The following is a 22,442-nucleotide window of genomic DNA, read 5'->3' on the forward strand; positions in this document are numbered from 1 at the left end:
GCCTTCGTCCATCATTTAGAAAACTTCTTCTGAGAGCATATAGAAGTTGGCTTGAGCCCTAGCGGACTTGTGCCAGCTGACCAAGTGACAGCTGCGACAAGAGCTAGTACTTGTGCATACAGCACCGTCACTTCCAAGTTTGTACGAACTACCGGGTTGATAAAATTAGAGATAGGAAGCCCCAAGAGTTGTAGCATTATTTCTACAATACTGGAGCCCACCATCTTTTTGGCGCCGTTGCTGGGGAAGTGTCAGAGTATTGGTGATTGTTTCTTTTCTTCTATTTTCCACTACAATCTTCTGCTAAGTAGTTTATTTCATTTCCATTATGAAATTTTGTTTCTGCAAAAGTAGATTAGTATTTCCCGCTTTCATAGATTAGCCTTTCCCGCTTTCATAGATTAGCATTTCAATTCTGCAATTTCATTTCTGCAAGCGTAGATTAACATTTCAATTCCGCAAGCGTAGACTAGCATTTCATTCCTGCAAATTCATTTGAGCAAAATAGATTAGTCCTTTCCTGCTTTCATTTCAATTCCGCATTTTCATTTTAGCGAGATAGTTAGTTGCAGTTCAATCTATTTCTTTTTTGCAAAAAGAAGTAGAAAAAAGCAAAAATCAACCAAAAAGATTTCATTTCATGCCTTCTAGGAGTAGAGATAAGTTAGAAAAATGATTGCACAACACCCCCACTGCTTCACACAGCCAAGATTCTCTCTTCTTCAATGGCTGTGATTGAAGAACCCCTGGGTGGACATCAAGACATATCTGAAGAACCTCTAGGGGAGAAGAAGAAGAAAACATTCCTCTGGAGCAAATGGCTACAAGCAGAAATGTTGGGAACAACATCTTGTCCAAAGATGAATTTGAAAATCAGATCAAAGATTTCAAGAGTGATATGAGGCAATTTCTTTCCATGCAACTGGATACCTTGCGGATCCAAAAGAAGCAAGAAGAAGCCAAGAGGGCTTTGGCCATTTTTTGTCCTAGGTGCACTAGAAAGCATCCTAGGAATGAATGTCCAATGCACCCACTAGAAGTGTGTTTCATCTGTGAAGAATACCATCCTACAGATCAGTGCCCTTCCTTGCCCAGAATCAAAGCAACATATCAAAGAGCCAAGGGAGCCACAGAATCACTCTGTTATATGAACCAAAGGAGGCCACATGGACCCGTACCCTACCAACAGGAACTACAAGGGACACCCGAGACCTATTATGACCATTACCAAGCCACCTTCATGCCTTCTTGGGGTCCCCTGCTCATCCTTCCTGGTTCACACCTCCTCCTTATTCCTTCACGGATCCATATTATGCCCAACCAGCTGCTCATTCGTTTCACTCTTATGCTCAGCCACAGCCTCAGTGGAATGCACCTTATCAGGAGTGGAGGCCCCAGTACAACTCTAATCCCGCTCATTTTCCTCCACCACCTGCTCATCCACAACCATCGCCTCCTCCTCCACCAAGGCAACCCCAAATGCCTACCCAACCACAATGCCATCCATCTCCATCTCAATTTCACACCTCCACTCAACTACCCGTACCACCATTTCCAAAACCATACAATGGAGCAGCTCAACCCAATTGCAAAGTTGAGGCACAACATGTGCAAATGACTCCTTTTGAGCTCGATGATGTTCACCAAAGCTCAGGAAGAGCATTGCAAAAAAGATATCATCTTGAAAGCATTGAAGTATCACATCCATCAAAAGAAGATTCCAAAGAGGAGATCAAAGAACCATGGGCTGCACTTGATGAAGAGAATAGATCAGAATCAGAGATCGAGAGAGTTCCCTCATGGTTACCATCAAATCTTCCATGTATTCAAGAGAAAGATCAACAAAAAGAGGAAGATCAGAAGGTCATGATAGAAGGTGACATGAAGAATGATCCAGATCAGCAAAAGGACCAAGGATATCAAAGCTATATTGAGACATGGTTCCAGATAGTCACTAAGTTGCAGCAGTACTCTCTTCCTCAGCTATGTTTGATCCCTTCAAGATCAGATCATTTGGTCTCTGAGATCTGGATACCTATCAAAGCATGCATTTCGAGCCTCCACATCATTTTTTCTCTAATCTCGATGTGCACATGGCTCCATTGGAAGTATTCTATACTTGAAAATGATTTTGTTTTTCCAGTAGGGTAGGGTGGAAAAAAGAAAAAGAAAAAAGAGAAAAAAAAGAAAAAGAAAAAAAAAATGAAAAAAGAGGAAAATAAAAATCTAAGGTGAAAACCTCCTCGGAGGCGCCTTAGATTGGCTCATTGATTGAAAACCTCCATGAGGCGGTCAATGGGTTGGAAAAAAAAAGGAGAAAAGAGAATAAGATCTTTGGGTGAAAACCTCCCTTGGAGGCGCCCAAGGCAGGCAATTAGGGTGAAAACCTCCATGAGGCGCCCTAGTTGTTTCTCAAAAAAAAAAGAAAAAGAAAAATAAAAGCTAATCTCCATTGAATAATTTCATGTTGCATCAGTGACATTGTAGGTTGCAAGAAGGACGTTTCATGACAGGAGGAGCACTCAAATCAAGGTCAAAGGAATTTTCTTGCCTTCTACAGGAAGCTCTTTATTTCTACAGGAAACATCCTGTAGAACATTTGGACGAGACAAATCCAATTTCAAAAGTGAATCTAATGGCGGGAATCTATTGATTAGGCCTACAAGCACTTGTGTGTCTATCCCTTGCCTTCATCCATCATTTTTTCCACCTCCTTGTGCTTCTCATTGTGCTTCTACAGGAACTTCCTGTAGAAATTGAGGGAAAGTAGGCATGCATTTCAAAAAGTGGTTTGGCGAACATGGTAGCTTCCTCAAGTGTTCAGAAGTCCTCATGCAGTATTCCAACTCCTCCTCCATCATCTCTATACCTGCATCACAACCAAAATTCATTTTATCATACCATGCAACCAAAATGCAAAGTGCCTTGAAGCAAAAACACATAGAGCAGAATTTTTTTTTGCCATAACTTGAAAACCATGCATCCATTTGACAAACCATTTTATGGGGAATTGTACAAGGTTGATGAAAACATGCCTGAGCAGTTTCATGCAATTCTGGTGCACGGTCTCCAAGAAATCAGCCTCCATCACCATCAGCCATTTTTTCATTTTCTCCATATCCGTGCATCCGTTTTAAAACCTATTTCATGGGGATATGCACATGGGTGATAGTAGCCTACCCAAGCAGTTTCAGTCGATTCTGATGCACGGTTTCCGAGAAATCGAGCTCTGAAATCTTCAGCCATTTTCCATTTTTGCCGAAATCAGTGCATCCATTGATCACGATTTTGCTATGGGACATGCAAAATGATGGTAGGAACATGCTCACCGAGTTTCAGATCAATCCGATCTACCGTTTGGGAGAAATGGCAAAAAGAAGTTCTGGTTTTGTGACCATGCAACAGCAGTAGCTTGAACGGGCAGAGTTGAACGTGGAAACGATTGCATGCAGCTCAGATCTGGCCAGAGGACACCTGCACAAGGAAAAGCAATCAAAAATCATTAGCCAAGCCTCATGCAATCAAAGGATCCAAGCATGCAGTAGCAGAATCAGAGCAGGCAGCAGCAAAAAGCTCACGGCAGCCATTCAACTTCGAGGTATGTGACTGATCTCATTCTTATATTGCATAAATTTAATTTGAAAACTGCATGAATTGATGGAATGGTGGGATTAAGACACGAATTATCAAGATTGTCTTCTCTAGCGCTCATGAAAAATCACGCAGCATCCGTGGATAGTCATTCACGTGGAGGTTGAGAAACACAAGCAATGGTAGATGTGTTGAACTCCAGTGAACGGGGCATCAGTTGATTAACAAATAGAAGACATGTAGTTCATAAAATTACTTCAGTTTGAAAAAAGCCAGCATGCATGTTTTTTGCCACCTCACCACAAATCACGCAGTAATCTAAGGCACGCTCGGTTGAAACTCTCACCACTCTTTGTTCAACTGCAGTCAACTGAAGCGCATGTCCACCATTTCCAGATCAGTTAAACAATGGTGCTCTACAAGATTTCTACCTTTTTTTTTCTCGAGATCTCTAGATTTCCTTAAACAATTCCCGCCTGTCGCACTCTACAGGCGTTTCTACAGGAAGGCGTTCTACAGGAAAGTATAGCAGGGCCTTCTAGAGCAGAAAAGCTTGGATTTTTCTTCGACAAATTGGGAATCCCGAAAGTGGTAGGCTTGAAAAAACACTCTTCCATGCATGATACATCTGAAAGGTGGTGAATTAAAACTATTTTTGAATAAGAAAGTATGAAAGAAATCTGTCTGTGGGTCAAGAATGGTAGTTTTCCTGTGTGATACACGAAAATTTTCAGTTGGTTATGCATCACATTCCCCTCCACAGGTCCTATTAACAAATTTCTCCTGTACAAAAGTTAAAGCACTGTGAGGACTAACATGTGCATGAAGGATGTGAAATTTATGTGGTTGTATGTGTGCTGGGGATGAAAATTAAGCTCTACACTTTGTCTGTGGGAGCCTAATTCCCTTCTGACAGTCGAGTATTTGGGCAGAAAAAGTCTTGAAACGAGGGAATTGTTGTTCATTGATATCAAACAGTTGAGGAATTCTTCCTTGAGTCCAGGGGGAAACTATAAACAACACTTCTATTTCTGAAAAAAGAATAAGAAAAAGGGAGCACTCTTACCATGCCAGGGGGATTCATGATTCTGCATTATCCATGGTTTTCATGTGAACTTACACTTCCTCCAGTAGTGAGGAAAAAGAAGCAGTGGCCGAGGGAAAGAAAGAAACAGGCCAGAAGACCCCGACCACAGTGCAGAAGAAAGAACAAAAGAGGAAGCATGAGGAAAAGGATGACAAAGAAGAAGGTGACACACCCATCTTGTCAGCAAGAGAAAAGAGGTTGAAGAGCAGAACGGACAAAGCTGAGGTGGTCCACATCAGCCCAAGTACCTCATCACCACCTGCAACCAAACTAAAAAGCAAAACCCATGCAGCAAAGCAAGCAAAGGTGGTGACACCCGTGTCTACAGGAAAGCAGAAACAAGCTTCTACAGGAAGCCCGAAAACAGTAAAAGGGTCTTCTACTGGAAGCCCGAAAATCATTGAAAAAGGGGCTTCTACAGGAAGCCTTAAAAAGGCGAAACCCAAGGAGAAGAAGGCGGAAATCCTAGCTAGGGAGGTAGCAGCTGTGTTGGCCACCCTAAGTACCTCTCCCAAGCCGAAGGAGAAGTAAAAGAGGGAGCTTCCACTTTGTTAAGGCAAGAAAGGGCATGCAGATAAGAATTGGTAGACCCCAAACCACAGTCAAAGAAGCAAATTGTCATTGAGGACACACAAGCTAAACAAAAGAAAGAGTCTCCTTTAGAGAGATCCATCATCTATGAATGAGGAAGCTAAAAGCCTTCACCTAAAGAGAGAAAATCAAGATGATGGACTCAAAGGCAGTTCTACAGGAAGCTGAGACAGTTCTACAGGAAGCTGAGACAGTTCTACAGGAAGCTACAGGACTTTCTACAGGAAGTTCTGTATTTTTAACAGAAACATCCTGTAGAAGCCTTTGGGCATGCCAGAATCAATTATGGAGAGGGATTGGAAGCTTGAAGTCTGTTGAGGAGGTGTGCAACCACTCTTTTCTTCCATCCTCCACTGGTTTCATATCCTTTCACCACCATTGCCGCCATCAGATTGAATATACTTGCACAATCATACCAAGGTTGAGAATTCACTAGGAAAAGGAACATGCAGTGGGAAGAAGCAAAGAAGCATGGTTTCATGACAGAAAAGAGGATATCACTTCAGAAGCTTGGCATGACAAGGAGGCCACCAGGGCCATCAAAGATGAGGAGAGAGATTGGTTGCTCAGAGGATGAGCAACACTTTCAGTAGGGGGGTGATGATGAGCCCCAAAAATGGACAATTATTTGGGCTCATTCAACCTCCTAATTTGACTTAATCCACCATTCTCATTAGTTTATTGCATGTTTTTGATTATTTTTATGTTAATAGAGTGAATTTGGTTATTCATTATGCCAACAAGTCTAATGGGTGCTTTGTGTAGCCTTTTTGGTCAACTTGGAGACAAAATTGAAGGTCTTAATGAGCACTTGGCAGCCAAATTCGTGGGAGAACAAGCTAGAGGATTTGTAGGAAGGTGTCCACTTCATTTATGGGCCCTTACCTTGAATTCTCCACCATCAGCTCGACGTTCAAAGGCCACCAAATCAATGAGCATAAGGGTAGCCAAGCAAGTCAAGTAGGACTGTTGTTAACTACAAGCCTTGGGCAGCCAAGTCCCTAAATTTTAGGAGGACTGTTGGGTCCTCAAATTGTATAAATAAGAAGGCTTAGGGCCTCAATTTGGTTAGCTAGTTGGTAGTCATTTTGTGTAGCTAGTTAGTCAATTTGGTTAGTCATGTTGTAGCTCTGTTTTTGCTCTTTGTAAGCCAGTTTTGGCATGATGTTAGACTCTTGATGATTATTCAATAAAGGTAGGCAACTTTGGATTCAATTCTGAGTTTTTAAGGGAGCTATAGCTCTCAGGTTAGGGCCCAACCTGAGAGCAATAGATCTCCTCTTCTTGTAGTTTTATTTGCCTTTCGTTCCAGCACTTTGTTTCTTTGCTTTGACATGCAATTCGAAATTACAGTCTGCTGATTTAGTTTTTATGAGATTGAGTAGGATTAGCTTATGGTTAAATTGCTTTCGGTTGCTTAGCTAGAATAGGAGGATTGTAATTTATTGGAGCTCCATAAAAGGTTGATAGGACCTCACTGCCATCTCTGTTAGAGATCGCGGTGCAGTCTGAACTAACCACCAAAAAACGCAGTCTTATGCTTTCATGCAAGCTACCACATAGTTATTTTAATTATAGATCCATGCATGCACTCTTTCTCCACTTTAGTTGTCCGTTCCTGAGCCATCACAAGCCTCATTTCCATCCTACCTATTCACTCATACCACTCCTCCACTCCTCCATCACCCAAAACTCCCACTACAACACATCCTATAGAAGTTAGTAGCCTTCCGGTAGAAATCCCTGAGTTTCCTGTAGGATCCCCTGAAGACATCCTGTAGAAGCCTGCAAACTTGGTTGCCGAGCACCTGAACGTTGTAGACTTCTGTGGACTGATGCTAGGGACCCTCTCGGACCTCTCCTATCCATCCTGACCTTTCCTAAGCTTTCTCTCTCTTCGCACCACCTCTGCACAGCCAAGCCCTAATAAGAAACAAATTCATAATCACTCCATCCACTTAAGCAAAAATACAAAAACAATGTTCTTTTCCATAGAAGTAGTTTGAGTTCATGCATTTCACATCATTAGAAGTAATGGCATCATTTGTAGACATTTTCACTCTCACTATTGCACCATAGAGGTTAAACTAGTCAGATTAGGGTTTACTAGGGTTTCCATGCTTTGGTTGGCTTTCAGTTCATTTTTGCAAAATAGATCAATTTCCCTTGAGATAGCCTTCATCCATAATTTAGAAAGCTTCTTCTGAGAGCATATAGAAGTTGGCTTGAGCCCTAGCGGACTTGTGCTAGTTGACCAAGTGACACCTGCAACAAGAGCTAGTACTTGTGCATACAGCACCGTCGCTTCCAAGTTTGTATCAACTACCGGGTTGATAAAATTAGAGATAGGAAGCCCCAGGAGTTGTAGCATTATTGCTACAATACTGGAGCCCACCACACGAGTCAGTTTTTAAACGCTCGAAAAATGTCATGTGGGTTATCACAACCGGTTAAAACATTAAAGGTTTTGTATGTCACGTGGGTGGTGACATTAAAAAGTTCAAACATTAAAGGTGTTAATGCATGTCACATGGGTCCCTCAAGTTTGTAAAAAACAAATACTCAGGCTTATTAAAAAAGAGTTATAAAGTTGTTTTTTGAAAACTAAAGTATTGGAAAAGATTTTAATATAGTATTTATTTAAAAGGTTTTTTAAAAAGGTATATTAAAGTTTTTTAAGAGGAATTTATTGAAAAGGGTTTATAAATTTCTCTAGTAAATTTAGAGTTTTATAAGGGAATTTTTTGAAGAAAGATGGTTTTCTCAAATTTCTAGTTCCATTCTCCACCATTTACAAGGAAGGATTATGATGTGTGGGTCATTAATATGGTGACCATGTTGTAGGCTCATGATGTTTGGGATTATGTCTAGTTTGGGTTTTTAGAAGCTAAAGATGAAGTAGAAGAACAAGCTCTCACTAATGCAAAGAGGGAGTTATGGAAGAAAGACAAAAAGAAGAATGCACAAGCATTGTAGCTTATCCAACAAGGAGTGAACCGAGAAGTGTTCCATAAAATTATGATCACGTATTCAAAAAAAGAAGCATGGGAGACCTTGGCGACAAGCTATAAAGGTATGACCAAAGTCAATATTGTTAAGTTGCAGAATACTAGGAGAGATTTTGAAAATCCACAGATGAAGGAGACAGAGAACATCGATTCTTTCATGAATTGAGTCATGACTATCGTAAATCAGTTAAAAATTTATGGTGAGGAAATTAAGGATCAAGCGGTGGTTGAGAAGGTCCTCAGATCTTTGTCTACCAAATTTGATGTTGTGGTAGAAACCATAGAAGAAGCTAAGGGTTTGAAATTATTGATAGTTGATGAGATGATGGGATCACTTCTATCACATGAGGCAAGGATAGATAGACATAAGGATTCCACTTTAGAAACCACTTTCATAAGTAAGGTTTCTATTTCAAGAGACAGAGGTCGAGGGAGAAGTAGACCGAGAGGCATAGGACATGGCTGGAGACATGGTGGTTAGAGAGATGGCTGAGAAGAGCATGAACGTGAATGTGGAAGCAACAACAAAAGCTTCAACAATAATCAAAGAGTTGACAAATAAAAGGTGAGATGTTATTACTATAATAAATTTGGTCACCATGCCAATGATTGTAGGAAGAGGATTGATCCAGGTGGATGTTGTTGGCCACCCACCTATTACACTGGTACCCCACCACTGTCTCTTTCAATTTTTCAGTTTCCTTAATTGTAGCACAATCTACTATTTTTGGCAGTTTTTCGGGTCATGAATTTCCAGAGGCATTTTGAGGCCCTAAACGATGTTTTTAGGGAAAATCAGGGCCAACAAGTACAATTGACAAGTGTTGGCCGATTGGAAGTTGTATTCCTCGGATAGATATTTCTAACGAGGTATTGTGCACATCAAACGGAGATTGTATGCCAAAGTTACGACCCCGTGAAGTTGATGTACCAATTTACCTAAACGGGGCCTATACTTTTGGCGCTTTATCTCCTAGGGTTAGGTTTTTGGATGTTTAGGGTTTTCCATTGTTTCTCAAATAGGCCTCCAAGCCTCATCGTCACATAGTTCAAAGGCATGTAATCGCCACATCGCTCCTTAGAGATAAGCTACAATCGTCCGAGGTAGTCTTATTTCCATTCTATTTGTACTCATATTTCAATATTTTATATTAATGAAATGAAGTGTTATTTCTAGTGCATATTTGTATTTATGGTTATATCTTTAATTTTTTGCATTCCTGTTCAAATTCGGATCTAGGACAGCTGATCAAGGAAACCAGAGAACTAATGTCACTACAAAGAGTACTAAATCGATGTTCCTAGCTTGCCATATGATGCATGAACTTTATAATAATGTGCGGCTATTAGATAGCGGTTGCAATAATGTTTTGGAGAATTTAGTATCTACGAATAAATACTAATTCCATAGATAAGTAGTTGTATCTAGAACAACCATTTAAAGTGTTTTAGACTTTTCCTACAAGCAATAGATAAGATGAGAAGATAGAAGGCCTACCTATAGTTTCGCTTTCCTCTCATCTCCCTTATATCAATTTCGTCGCTGCTTCCCATACTTAATCCACTTGAGAGGTACCCTATAAACACAATAGAAGACAAAAACCGATCAAAGAATACAATCTATTGAATATAAGTGAAAGGAATCAAATACAATTCACACACATAAGAATTATAAAACAATACAAACATATGGGAAAAAAGGTTCAAACACTTTATTAGATAGAAGAAGGAATTACAACCATTGGTGTTTGATTCAAAGCCATTCCTCCAGCTTGGATCCCATCCACATCACATCAAAATCATGAAAAACTTGTAGCATCATAATGCTTCAAAGCCAAATCTCATAGGAGCATTATCTCCTTACAATTCAACATAGTCCAACCCATGATCACTTAGATGAGTGGTTAATTTATAGGAATATGAAGGAGGTTGTCATAAATGGTGGCATTGAATGGCCTTCCGTACTTAGAATTAGTTCCATGGAGGAAGGGATGAGAGGATAGGATGCACCTTAACTCATTCCTCATCCATTTTCGAGCTCATAGGAGTTGATAAGTGAGGGAAAATTCTAGATGACTCCAAAAGATAAGAATATTCCCCAAACCCTATGTGAATTTCGCTCATTCTTGCCCAGTGCAGGTGAAAGGAAGCCTAAGTGCTCTGCAGATCACCTTGGCAGTAGAATTAACTGATCTGCAGTGCACCTTCATAAGGGCTTACCTACGTTGGTCCCTTTAGAGGCTATTTTTGGATTTATTCAAGTCATGAAACTGTCTGGGAAGGAGGCATTCAAATGGATGACTTGTTTTGGGCATGAAGCAACTGAAATTAGGGTTTGATGAGCCCTAAACATTGATATAAATGTTGGGATTTGATGTGCCCAAATGGATCTGTAACAACTGCCTCCTAAAGCATGAAATCAGAAAAATGCCAATGTCGAATGAAATGCTTTACGATGTGATGAGGAGGTATAAAAGTGGAAGGTGACCTGCATCAATTATAATACATATATCATGATATTTGATTTTAAATGAATTGCTGAGGGAAGGCATACCCATGCTCAACTTAAAAAATTTCATTACAAGTACATAAACAATCTTCTGTAGATATAGACCCATGATTGGAATGACCATCAATGTAAAGCCCTTGTACATATGATTTAGTAATCTTGAAATTGGAGCTTGGATGGATGAAACTAGATATGGCATCTTCAATCTCATTCAACCATTCACTCAAGTATGAGTCGAACCATGTGAATATGTGATCTGAAGTCGAACATGGGAAGACACCATCTAATTACTAGCCAATGATGTAAGCTATGAAGAGATGCGAGAGAAATCACCGATAATGATAATGATCCTCAAGGTACTGTAGTACATTCTGCATGGTGTGAATAGATGATTTGATGTCGAACACCATACAAAGTCTTTCGGACGAAGGCCATTGATGTATGCCTATCACCAAAATCGAGAAACATGTCATTGATGCATGCAAGCTTCAAGGTACTGAATGGGTGTTTCTAAGTCAACTTCTTGGATAATGTGCTAATGTCGACAAGAAGCAACTCGTTGCATGAGGGCCTTGATGTATCCCACATCAATAACATGAAACGAGTGTAGTGATTTTAGAGATGGAATTTGACTGACGACACAAGGTTCAGGAATGGCGGTCATGAAAATGAAGGTTTATGGTATTGTAAAGGATGAATTCTATTGAACATATCAGTGACACTAAATGAATTGGTAGCATTGACCCAAAACCAAAGTAATGGATGGTATGATAGACCATAGGTATGATAACCATCAAGCAGATAACCCAACCCACATAGCCTGAATGAATTGGCAGCACTGACCCAAAACCAAAAGTGATGGATGGTGTGATAGACCATAGGTATGATAACCATCAAGCAGATAACCCAACCCAAATAGTCACGGAGATGAAGTGAAAGTGTCATGTTCAAGAGCGACCTGCTACCATAAAGTGGTTTCCCCTTTTTCCCATTTTCCCCAGTCATTGCTAACCAGTACCTCTTTATTTTTATCAAGCTTGAGGAGGATAACATATGCTTGTTGTAGAATTTCACCCTTCGGGCAAATCCATCACTATTTAATGTTTTAATGAGTCTAGCAAAGGTGAAACTTGGTCTTGTCTAGGTGGACAAGTTTGTGGCTATTTTATTTTTTAACGAGTTTAACGAAAAAGATAACTCAGTTCTTTTCATGTTTAGAGAGTTTGAAAGGTGACAAAAAGAAAATCCACAAGTTCATTTTAGTAAATTAATCTCTCAAGTCTGAAAAAGCGTAAAATAATACAAGAGAGATATCGTTTCCAATTCGTTAACGAGCTGGAAAGGACAAGCACTCGAAAATATTTTCATGTTTAGAGAGTCTAAAAAGAGCTTAAAGAGGACTCTGCTTTGAGGAACAAGTGGTGTCTAGCATAGCAACTGGTTTCGGTGCTGTGGGAACTTCTCCAAAACATGTTGATTTATGTGAAGAGGCTAGCTAATAAGACCACTCATTGCAACTGTTCCTCAAAAAGGGTAAAACAACCAAGTGAAAGCATATGATCGGCCAAAGGGATGGTGGCGATAGGATGAAAACAACCAAGGCTCATCTGACTAAAGAGCCTGATAGAATGGCAATCATGAGGGTTAAAAGTGGAAATGGGTTCAGTTTTAGACAAGCTTGAACCATAGGGAACTATGCTTGGGTTCAGTTTCATGTTTACACAGGCTTGAAACAAAAAACTATGCTTAGATTCAGTTTCATTTTTACACAAGCTTAAAACAAAAAACTATGCTTAAATGCGGTTTCATTTTTACACAAGCTTGAAACGAAGAACTATGCATGAGATTGGGTTACATTCCCCTAGCAAGATGAAAGGGAGAGTCTCTTGTAACCAGATGGAAGTCATTGCGGTGAAACAGGATGAAAAACTATGCTTAAATTTAGTTTCATTTTTACACAAGCTTGAAACAAAGAACTATGCTTGAGATTGGTTTACATGCCCCCAGCATGATGAAAGGGAGAGTCTCCTGTAACGAGATGGAAGTCACTGCAGTGAAGCAGGATGTTTATCCAACACCTTTTTGGCTTCGTCCAAATAGGGACAAAGGTGAATGGGGTGATTCCCTTCACATAACCTACATGGAAACTTAACTTTATCTATAGGTGCATGCCCCCCGAGCTTTATTACATTCACCTAAGTAGACTACTCATGGCTATCAGGTGAATGGAATGAAGGTTCGTTTACGAGATCAAGTGAAAGACTTGACTGGGATTTTACGAGATCTAATCAAAGACTCGACTTCGAACTTTGCTCCAAGGGACCTTGTTTTATTTTTTAATGAGCTTGATACAAGGAATTATGCTCATATTCCTTGTTTCATTTTTTAACAAGCTTGACACAAGACAAGGAACTATGCTCATATCCTTGGTTTCATTTTTTAACTAGGTTGACACAAGAGAAGGAACTATCCTCGTATCCCTAGTTTCATTTTTTAATGAGGTTGACACAAGACCAGGAACTTTCCTCATTCCCTTTGGTTCATTTTTTTAACGAGGTTGACACAATACAAGGAACTCTCCTTGCAGACCTGTTTCATTTTTTAACGAGGTTGACATAGTAAAAGAACTATCCTCATATTCCTTGTTTCATTTTTTAATGAGATTGACACAAGACAAGGAACTATCCTCATATTCCTTCGATCACAACTCATAAGTGGTCATGAAGGAGAGATATGGTTCCAATTCCCCCAATACATGATGTACAACATCAATGAATTGATCGTCAATTGATGTAGGTATGGAACGGGTTGCCACATAATTAACCTGTGGCAGGGATGATACCATTGGTACAAAAGGACCATTTAGGGAAGATGGTTGACTCGAAGCCATATTTGGACCGGGAAATGAAAGTTGGTCAATGGTGACAATTCTGCCTTCATGCCAAAAACAAATCACTCGAAAGAGTGTTGAAACATTAGCTCCCATATCATAAAAATAGTCGCGCCCAAGAAGTGAATTGTAATCTAAAGGGGCTGAGAATACCATCACACTCAGATAAACGATTTTTCTTCCCAAAGTAATAGTAAACTGAGGGAGGATCCCTAATGGTTGAGTGGTTCCTTTGTTAAAAGCCAACAAATTCTAGGTAACAGGCATAAGCGACGGTGAACCGAGCGCTTGCCAAGCAATTAAGGAAAGGATACTCATAGATGCATCTTCATCTATAATAGTGTGAGATACAATCATATTACAAACTTGTACTATGATGTGGAAAGGGACATAAGAAGGAAGAAAAAATCCTGCGAGTTTATTCAAATCAAAGGAAGTGACTAGACTACTTGGAGGGGGTATCGTAGAAATGCGAGAATTAACCCCTTGAATTATGAGAATGTGAGGATTTTCCTCCTATCTTGATGGAATAGGAGGATTGCTCCCAAGCTCATTAGAATATGAAGAAACAAAAAGAACCTGAGTGGTATCATACTCACTCTCTACGAAAACGGTACGATTAACTGAAGGTGAAATCGGGTCAACTTTTATGTCAACTTGTTGATTTGAGTCGAGTATATACTCATAGGATTCACTTTTAGAGAGAGTGAGTTTGAATGATGGTTGATTTTGGTCAGTCAATTCATCAACTAGTGAAGGATTTAGGGAGAGTTTCCTATAACTAGATGGAAGTCGCTGCGGTGAAGCACAACGGTTATCCAATTCTTTTTTGGCTTCGTCTAGATAGGGACAAAGGTGAATGGGCTGATTCCCTTCACATAACCTACAAGGAAACTTAACTCTACCCTTCTTTCCATGAACTTTACTACCACTAGTTGATGGTGTGTCACGAGCATGATCTCGAGAAGTTGATGACACAGGATGTTGTGAACGAGAAGACCATTCTTCTAAGATCTGAGGATATTTCAACTAGCCTAAATCTCTCATGTCCTCCTACATTCGAGAACATTTACAAATATTCGTCACAATATTTAATTAAATCCTATTTTAAATCACTCAAAAAATTGAAAATTACATTAATTAGATACTTAGAGAACCAACTCCCTTGAAAACACAAGATCGAGGAGATTCTACTAAATGTACAAAATTTGGAACCTTGATGCTCCTGCATCATATATGATACCTATGATGTCGATATGTGATATATATGATATGACATTTTTGGATAAGTGAACAATCTTTTTTATTTAATATAAAATTTGTTAGTTTCAGCTTACTTAGGTTGGTATGTGATATATATGATGTGACATTTTTGAATATATAAACAATCTCTCATATTTAATATTAAATTTGTTGGTTTTAGTTTACTTATATTGTTATGTGATATTTAATATTAAATTTGTTGGTTTCAGCTTACTTATGTTGTTATGTAATATATATGATGTGAGATTTTGAATATATAAACAATCTCTTATATCTAATATAAAATTTATTGGTTTCAACTTACTTATTCAAAAGAGAGTGTAAATTTATGAGTGAGTTAAAATCTAAAAAAATATTAGCATAAATACTTTCATTACTATGAAAATGAGATAAATATACAAATTAAAATATATACATTTTTTTAAATAAATAAAAAATATACCTAATTTAATTTTTTATTTATAAATAGTTTTATTTTTTATTAATATTAAATAATTATATATATATATAAATTTGTATTTTGGTTTTTTATGCATTGGATAGTTAAATTTGAGGAAGTCTCATAAATAGAGTTAAATAGTTATAAATTAATAAATATAAATTAGTTTATTAATTTGTATAACATTTGGTTCATCAAATTAATAAGTTATTAGTTTAAATTTTTAAAAATCTTGTAAAAAATTGAAAGTGGAGTTATGTTTAAATAAAAATGGTTTTTCTTAACATTATGAATATACAATTTAATTTTTTAAAACATTCACGGGCCACACAATCTTGGCCCTAGACTGAGCCTAACATCATATATCATTTCTAGTGAGAAGCAACCATCGTTGTGATGTCACGAAGCAACTGCCTAACATGTGTACTATATTTGTTTGCAGTTTCACTTCGAAGAAAATCTGCAAAAACATTTATCTCTCTTTGTTTCAGTTTCATACGACTACTTTTCAGAAGTTCAGCTATAATAATTAAACTGAATCGAAGGTGAGATGTTTCGAATCTAACCCCTGGCACAACAAATTCCACCATTCCAACAATATTTTTGACTATGTCCAATTCTTGAAGTCTTTTCTTGTGGTTCACATATTTATAAACTTCAGAATCTTCAGCCTTTACTAATGCTTCAATTAATTCCAATGCTCCGTTAAGTGCTTTACCAATACATGAATGTGCCTCTCCACGTGGGGAAGAAATTATATGTTGTTGATCACAACGAGAAATGCAAAGTATTACAAGTTTCACGAGAACATCCACATAATTGTCAAAAAGGAGCAAAGTGAACCTCCTCCACATCCACACTACTTCCAGGATCCCCGTCCCATTGTGGAGATCGTCATTTATGATTTCATCCCTCAAATTGTGGTGCCCTGACAATTTGAGAGTAATTTCGATGACACAAGGAACTATGGTTGTTTCCTTGTTTAGAAGAGGATAACTGATATTGTGATAAAACATTTGATAGTAAATTTTTAGGACCATGGTCTGGATTTTCAAATACCTAGATTTTCCAAGATAAGACTGAATATGTACGAATGCCAATATTGATTCTTCAGGTTTTGTCAGCAAATCCTCAAGTCTGAAGCTGATGATATCCACTATCCTGCTCACTTCTCTGCAAACTTCCTTCTTTTCTTCACTTAAAGAGTAGGAACACTGTAGCTATGTATCGACCACCATGAACAAGTATTGGTATCCCTAGATTAACGAAAACAGTTCCTTGTTTGATTGGTTGTACTCGCAATATAGACGGATCAGGTTGAGCTTCTGCCACAATGGATTCCAATCTACTTATTTCTTATTTTTCTTCTCCTTCTGAGAAATACAACGATAACAATACACCAAATCCTTTAGCAGACTTGTCATTTCAGTCTGGTTTAAGAGTTTAGTATAATCGAAAATTACCTAAAGCCCTGGGATTATGTTTTTGGTGATGTATCGCTGCATCTCTTGTCTTAGCTCAATCTAGGGGATGACATTGTTGATGTGGAAGGGGTTGATGGCATCATGTTTCGTCACCAAAATTGTCTCCAATTTCCTACAGTTGTATGTCACCTGGGCAGGGTCTTCTGCAAGCAGGAGTCGAATGGGATCGTAGGCAAATTCTTGGAACACCAAATCTAAGTATTTTTCCGGAACACCATCTAAAGCCATTTTGCAATCCATTGGTGGATATGACAATGATTGGAGGTGATGTAAATGATATGCAAATGATTAGCGGATCATCGGTGGTCGTTTTGATCGAACAGGTTTTTTAAATAAGGATATAAGTTATTACCAGCATGTAAGTTCCACATAAATAGATATAGGGTATATATATATAGTTGTTCACCATTGAGATGACACATAAGTTAAAAGAGGTGACAACATATCAATTAATGCCTCAAACTCATATATCATGTTTCTTTACTGCATTTAACTTGGACTACTTTGTCACATGCATTCATCTAAAATCATCTCATAAAACCACTAACACAGTTAAGTCTGCTCATGTATAATTGTTACATGCAATTCATTCAGTCATTCTCATGGCTAGGGAAACTTTCTCTCATATGCAAATAAATTACAACATGGGGGATAAGAAACCAACATACATAACATCCCACACATATGATTCCAACTAGATTAGAAGCAAGAGAATAACACTTGGAGAGTGGAGCACTACCACCCAACCATGAATCAAATCTGATTCCCCCAGCCGAGGTTCTTGCCATGGATCAACTACCTCCAATTGATCTATGCAATGTGTATTTAATACCCTCTTGCATGATATAGTTTCATTTAGTGGCGTCTCACTTTTAGTGGAATGTTTTATCCATTTGCCTAGGATTTTCTTAGAAAAACTCGCCTTTCTCTCCCACGAGGCTTTTCCTCATAAAAGATTTCCTTTCTCTCCCGCACAACTTTTATGTTTTTTTATTGACAGATATTTATCTCTAATCCATCTAGCTTATCTAGAATTGAATCTAGAAGCTTTATCATGAAATATTTATCCTATCCCATTCCTCAATGGAATATGGCAAGAATCTCATCTCTTGGTGTCTCGCTTTTCCAAGTGATTAATTAATTAATTTATTTCATAAGGTATTTAATTTTCCTATTACACATCAAACCTAGCTTTTCTCAGCTTAGGTTTGCAAAGTTTGACCCACAAGGGAGTGGTGTTACATACTCCCCCCCTTAAATTTACACCATCCTCGATGTATTACATCATCTTATACTGTATTTCCTTGTTCACAGGTAGTTGTCTTCTCAATCCACGGGCTCTCATGGCCTTACCATCTGATGCAAATATTCTCATATATATATATATATATATATATATATATATATATATATATATATATATATATATATATATATATATATATATATATATATATATTTGTTACAAGGAGCACATATCCTTCCATTGCTACATGTAACATTTGTGTCAATCAATTTGTAAGTGTTTTTAGATGTAAAACTTAACTATGTTTACCACAATTAACATCATAATTGATATACAATACTACTATCTCAGTAGCTATGACTTATATTGACTGCCATTTATTTTAGTTGAAGAAATGCATGTTCCCCCCTTGCATTCTTCTAAGCCTTTGTGTTCTTTCCGAACACCTACTTCCTGCAGTTTCTCTGCATACAACAAGTCATCTAGTACATTTTCCAAATCAATATATATAAAATATCATAACAGGTTAGTTTACACATAACCATCATAATCATATGTTCTTATCATAATCATAACCACATGTATACAAACTGCAATTAAACCACTGTTACTTATCCTTGAACCACTGGTTAGCTTCTTTCTTCTATACATACTCTAGGTTGGTTTCCATGCATACAACCACCCAATGTCTTCGTGCATACCTGCACATATTGTGTATACACACACAAAACTATATATGTCATATACCATCCTGCAATACTTGCACTCATACTGGTACCATATGTATCGCTTGTACATAATACCATCTGTACCACTGGTAAACTATACCAATGTCCATAGCATCACCTCCATGACATATATTTCCTCCACATGCTTCCAACCATGTTAGTATTATGCTAAAAATTCCTTCATCTATTTGTATTACCTTTAGGTAAGTGGAACAAACTGTGCTCAATTTATTCATAAGAGAATAAGGAATTTCATGGACTTGTTCCATTTCTGCAACCAGTTAAAAAGTTTAATGTCATAGTATTCAAGTACTTTTATTTAGCAAATCATTTTCGTGTTTCTTGTCATTGCAACACAATATCAGCATAATAGTATCCTAAAAGTAATCATGCATACTACAACTTTATCATACCCATAACTTTTAGTTTTGGGTTTAAATCAGTCACCTACACAAGGTTTTAACAACAATGGAATATGCCTTCTACTTAATCATAAAGAAAACTATGATACTCAGTCAATCATAGATATTTGAACTCATCTTAGCTTGTCTTCAACTAAAAACAAAATTGGCTGGTACATAACAACTATTCCACACTTAAACAATTCATGTCATATGATTTACTATGGCTTTTTTTGTACTTCTTCCAACACCTTGTTGGTCATGATGAATTTAGTGTAGGTATAAACTCCATTGAATAACCGGTAGGCACATGCATACAACTCCCATCTATGAGTTATAAGTGAAAGGTGCTATTGATCAAGTGCTCATGTCTTAAGTGTCGTAAAATGCTCAAAATTTAAAATGCTCAGAACTAGTTCAAATTTTAACAACTGGAAAGTGCTCGTCCTCCTTATTCTGGCGCCATGAACGGTTCGAAAAATGGTCGCCGTATGAGAAAGTTATGGAAAAAAGAGGAATTTCTCAATAACATTGAAAATTTGAATTTTTCAAAAAAACTAAAAAAAAAATATTCCATAGAATATTCCTTGGAATATTCTAGGGAATATTACTTTTCGGCAACCAATCAAAGGCTTCCACGTGACAGGCTCGGAGGCCACCACGTGGCCATGGGTGACGTCAGCTTATATGTATGGGCGCATATTATAAAAGTTTGGTAGCGGTGAGGTTCGATCCCGTGACCTACGAGACAACAATGCTACGCCTTACCATTACACCACGACAGCAGATCTTGTTTAGTGGGCCAGAGGACTTCAAATTGAAGTTTGATTTAAGTTTGGAGGGGCACCGAAGGGGGCCAGCCCCACACCATGTGACCACAACCCAAAACCGTGGGCCAAACCTTTAACCGCTGGGCACAAAATCCGAGGTAAACCTCCAAATGTTCATATGCATTTGTTATAACTGCAGTCAAGTTGGCGGGAATAATGGCGAAGCGCAAAATTTGGGTAGACCAGCCCTATTTGGCAGGCCTAACTAGCTCCAACTATAGTTAGCTGGAGTTTTTATAGGGGTAGACTGGACAAACTTTAATTGGCCATAAATTTGTCTAGGAAAGGTGGTTTTGGACGATTTTTTTTTTTTAATTTTGGGTATTTTCGACCTTCTGAAGCCATTGGTGTAGGTATTACAGCCATTTGAGGTCATTTTCAGAGGTTATGAGCCGTGGAAGTTTTAGTTGCCACCAGGGCCCAGTATTGGGAAGACTGTATAGGGTTGGAGGTATCCATTGGAGGTGAACCAGTAGTCAATCCTGAAGGATTCAAGTGTTCTAAATCCATTTTTACCATCTATTCCACCTGTAGATGCTTCTATTCAGTTGTATATTCAGTTTGAGCATTTAATTAAAACAAGGATAGGCCCATTTGGGAGCTTTGGACCCAGCAGACGTAGCCTATGAGGGGTGAACTGCTTTATAAACTTCTTTTTCATCTGTGGTTGATTTATTTTGAAGAACAAATTTATTTTAGTGTGTTAAACAGTAAAAGGAAATAAATTTTCTATGCTTAAATGGGTCATGAACACCTGAGAATTTCATTTGTTTTCTTTCTGCAAGACATGGACATCTTTTAAATATGTATATATATGAATTGAATACCTTGCAAAACATTTACAAGTAGTTTCAAATTCAAATCAAGTTGATATTAGAGCTAGGTTGTTGCTTCTTTGTATCAAAAGCAGTCAAATAAGCTATGGACAGAGCCTGAAACGAGCCAAGAAGCCTTCGAAATGCTCTTTTTATACAATTTCAAAGTAGATAAATGCTCTTTCAGTCAATCTCTGGTATAGTTGTCTTTTGATTATTTTTGTGAAAAGATCTTCTAACTGTATTGCAAGTATTGATGCTTACCAGGTTGAAACTTAAAAGAGGGGAAGGACATTTGACTAGAGAACGAGAGAATCCTCAGTCAAGGAAGGCTAGAGAGCCATCACCTCCACCTTCAATTTCACCCTCAAGAGTCTCAGCAGAAGCTTCAAGAATGTTTGCACATGTAGGAGAAATTCCTGCAAACATGGATCCAAAAAAAGAAGAAAGAGTCTTCAGAAAGGCTTTCTTGGACCTCACTGAAATGGTGAGGATATTGTACCAAGAAAGAAATGAGAAATTGGCTGGAGAAGGGTCCAAACATCCACAGGAAGGAGAGGGCTCTTCAGGAGGTAAGAAGGATGATTATCATTCCAAGAAAGGACATGGAGGTAATGATGATCCACCACCCCATCGTCACCTTCTTCCTCTTCATCCTCGTCTTCTTCTTTTGTGCATAAGCATAGATCCTCTGGAAAAAGTCCTTTTTTGAAGCTTGATGTAAAATTTGAATTACCTATGTTTAATGTCGAAGTGAATGCAGAAAAGCTTGACAACTGGATTAGGCAGTTGGAAGTTTATTTGAGGATCCAGAATATGCATGATGATGCCACCAAGATTCAGTTGGCTTCTTTGAGAATGGATGGAGCAGCATTGATCTCGTGGGAGGCCAATACTAAAGAGGAGATCAAGAAATTTGGTAAGGTTACCTTAACATGGCCTAAATTTCTGTTAGCCATTAAAAAATAGTTTTATCCTCTTGCTCACATGAAAAAAGCCATTATGAATTGGCAAAATTTCAGACAACTTAAGGGTCAGAGTGTCCAAGACTACACCCAAGAATTCAGGGGAAGAGCTCTCTTGTTAGGAGTAGATTTACAGACCCAAGAAACCTTGCTGAAATACATTGGTGGCTTGCATAGCTACCTTAGACACACCATCTTGATGTTTAACCCTACTAGCCTAGACGAGGTTTGTGTCCAAGCTACCCATTTAGAGGCAAGGGAAAAAACACATTTGAAGAGGGTAGAAACAAGCCCCCAAAGGGGAAAAATGAAGAGAAAACCTCCAAGGGAAAGGGAAAAAAGAATGCATCTGTCAAACAGGAGAGTGGGAAAGTGATCTGTAAACGTTGTTCTAAACTAGGCCATGAGGAGAAAAACTGTTGGAAATTACATCCTGAAAAAAGACCTCAATCTAACAATTCCAAAGGGAAACAGAAAACTACTGCTAGTACATCTACACCACTGGATTTAGGGGATGATTCAGGTGATGAAACCAAAATTGCAGCCATGGGTTTGAAAAACTTGAAGGGAAAAGAAATTGAAACTCAAGCCAGCA

The sequence above is a fragment of the Pinus tabuliformis genome, chromosome 7 (assembly GCF_031772625.1).
Source record: "Pinus tabuliformis cultivar Carrire ecotype Pingquan chromosome 7, CPIR1, whole genome shotgun sequence".
Taxonomy (NCBI): Eukaryota; Viridiplantae; Streptophyta; class Pinopsida; order Pinales; family Pinaceae; genus Pinus; species Pinus tabuliformis.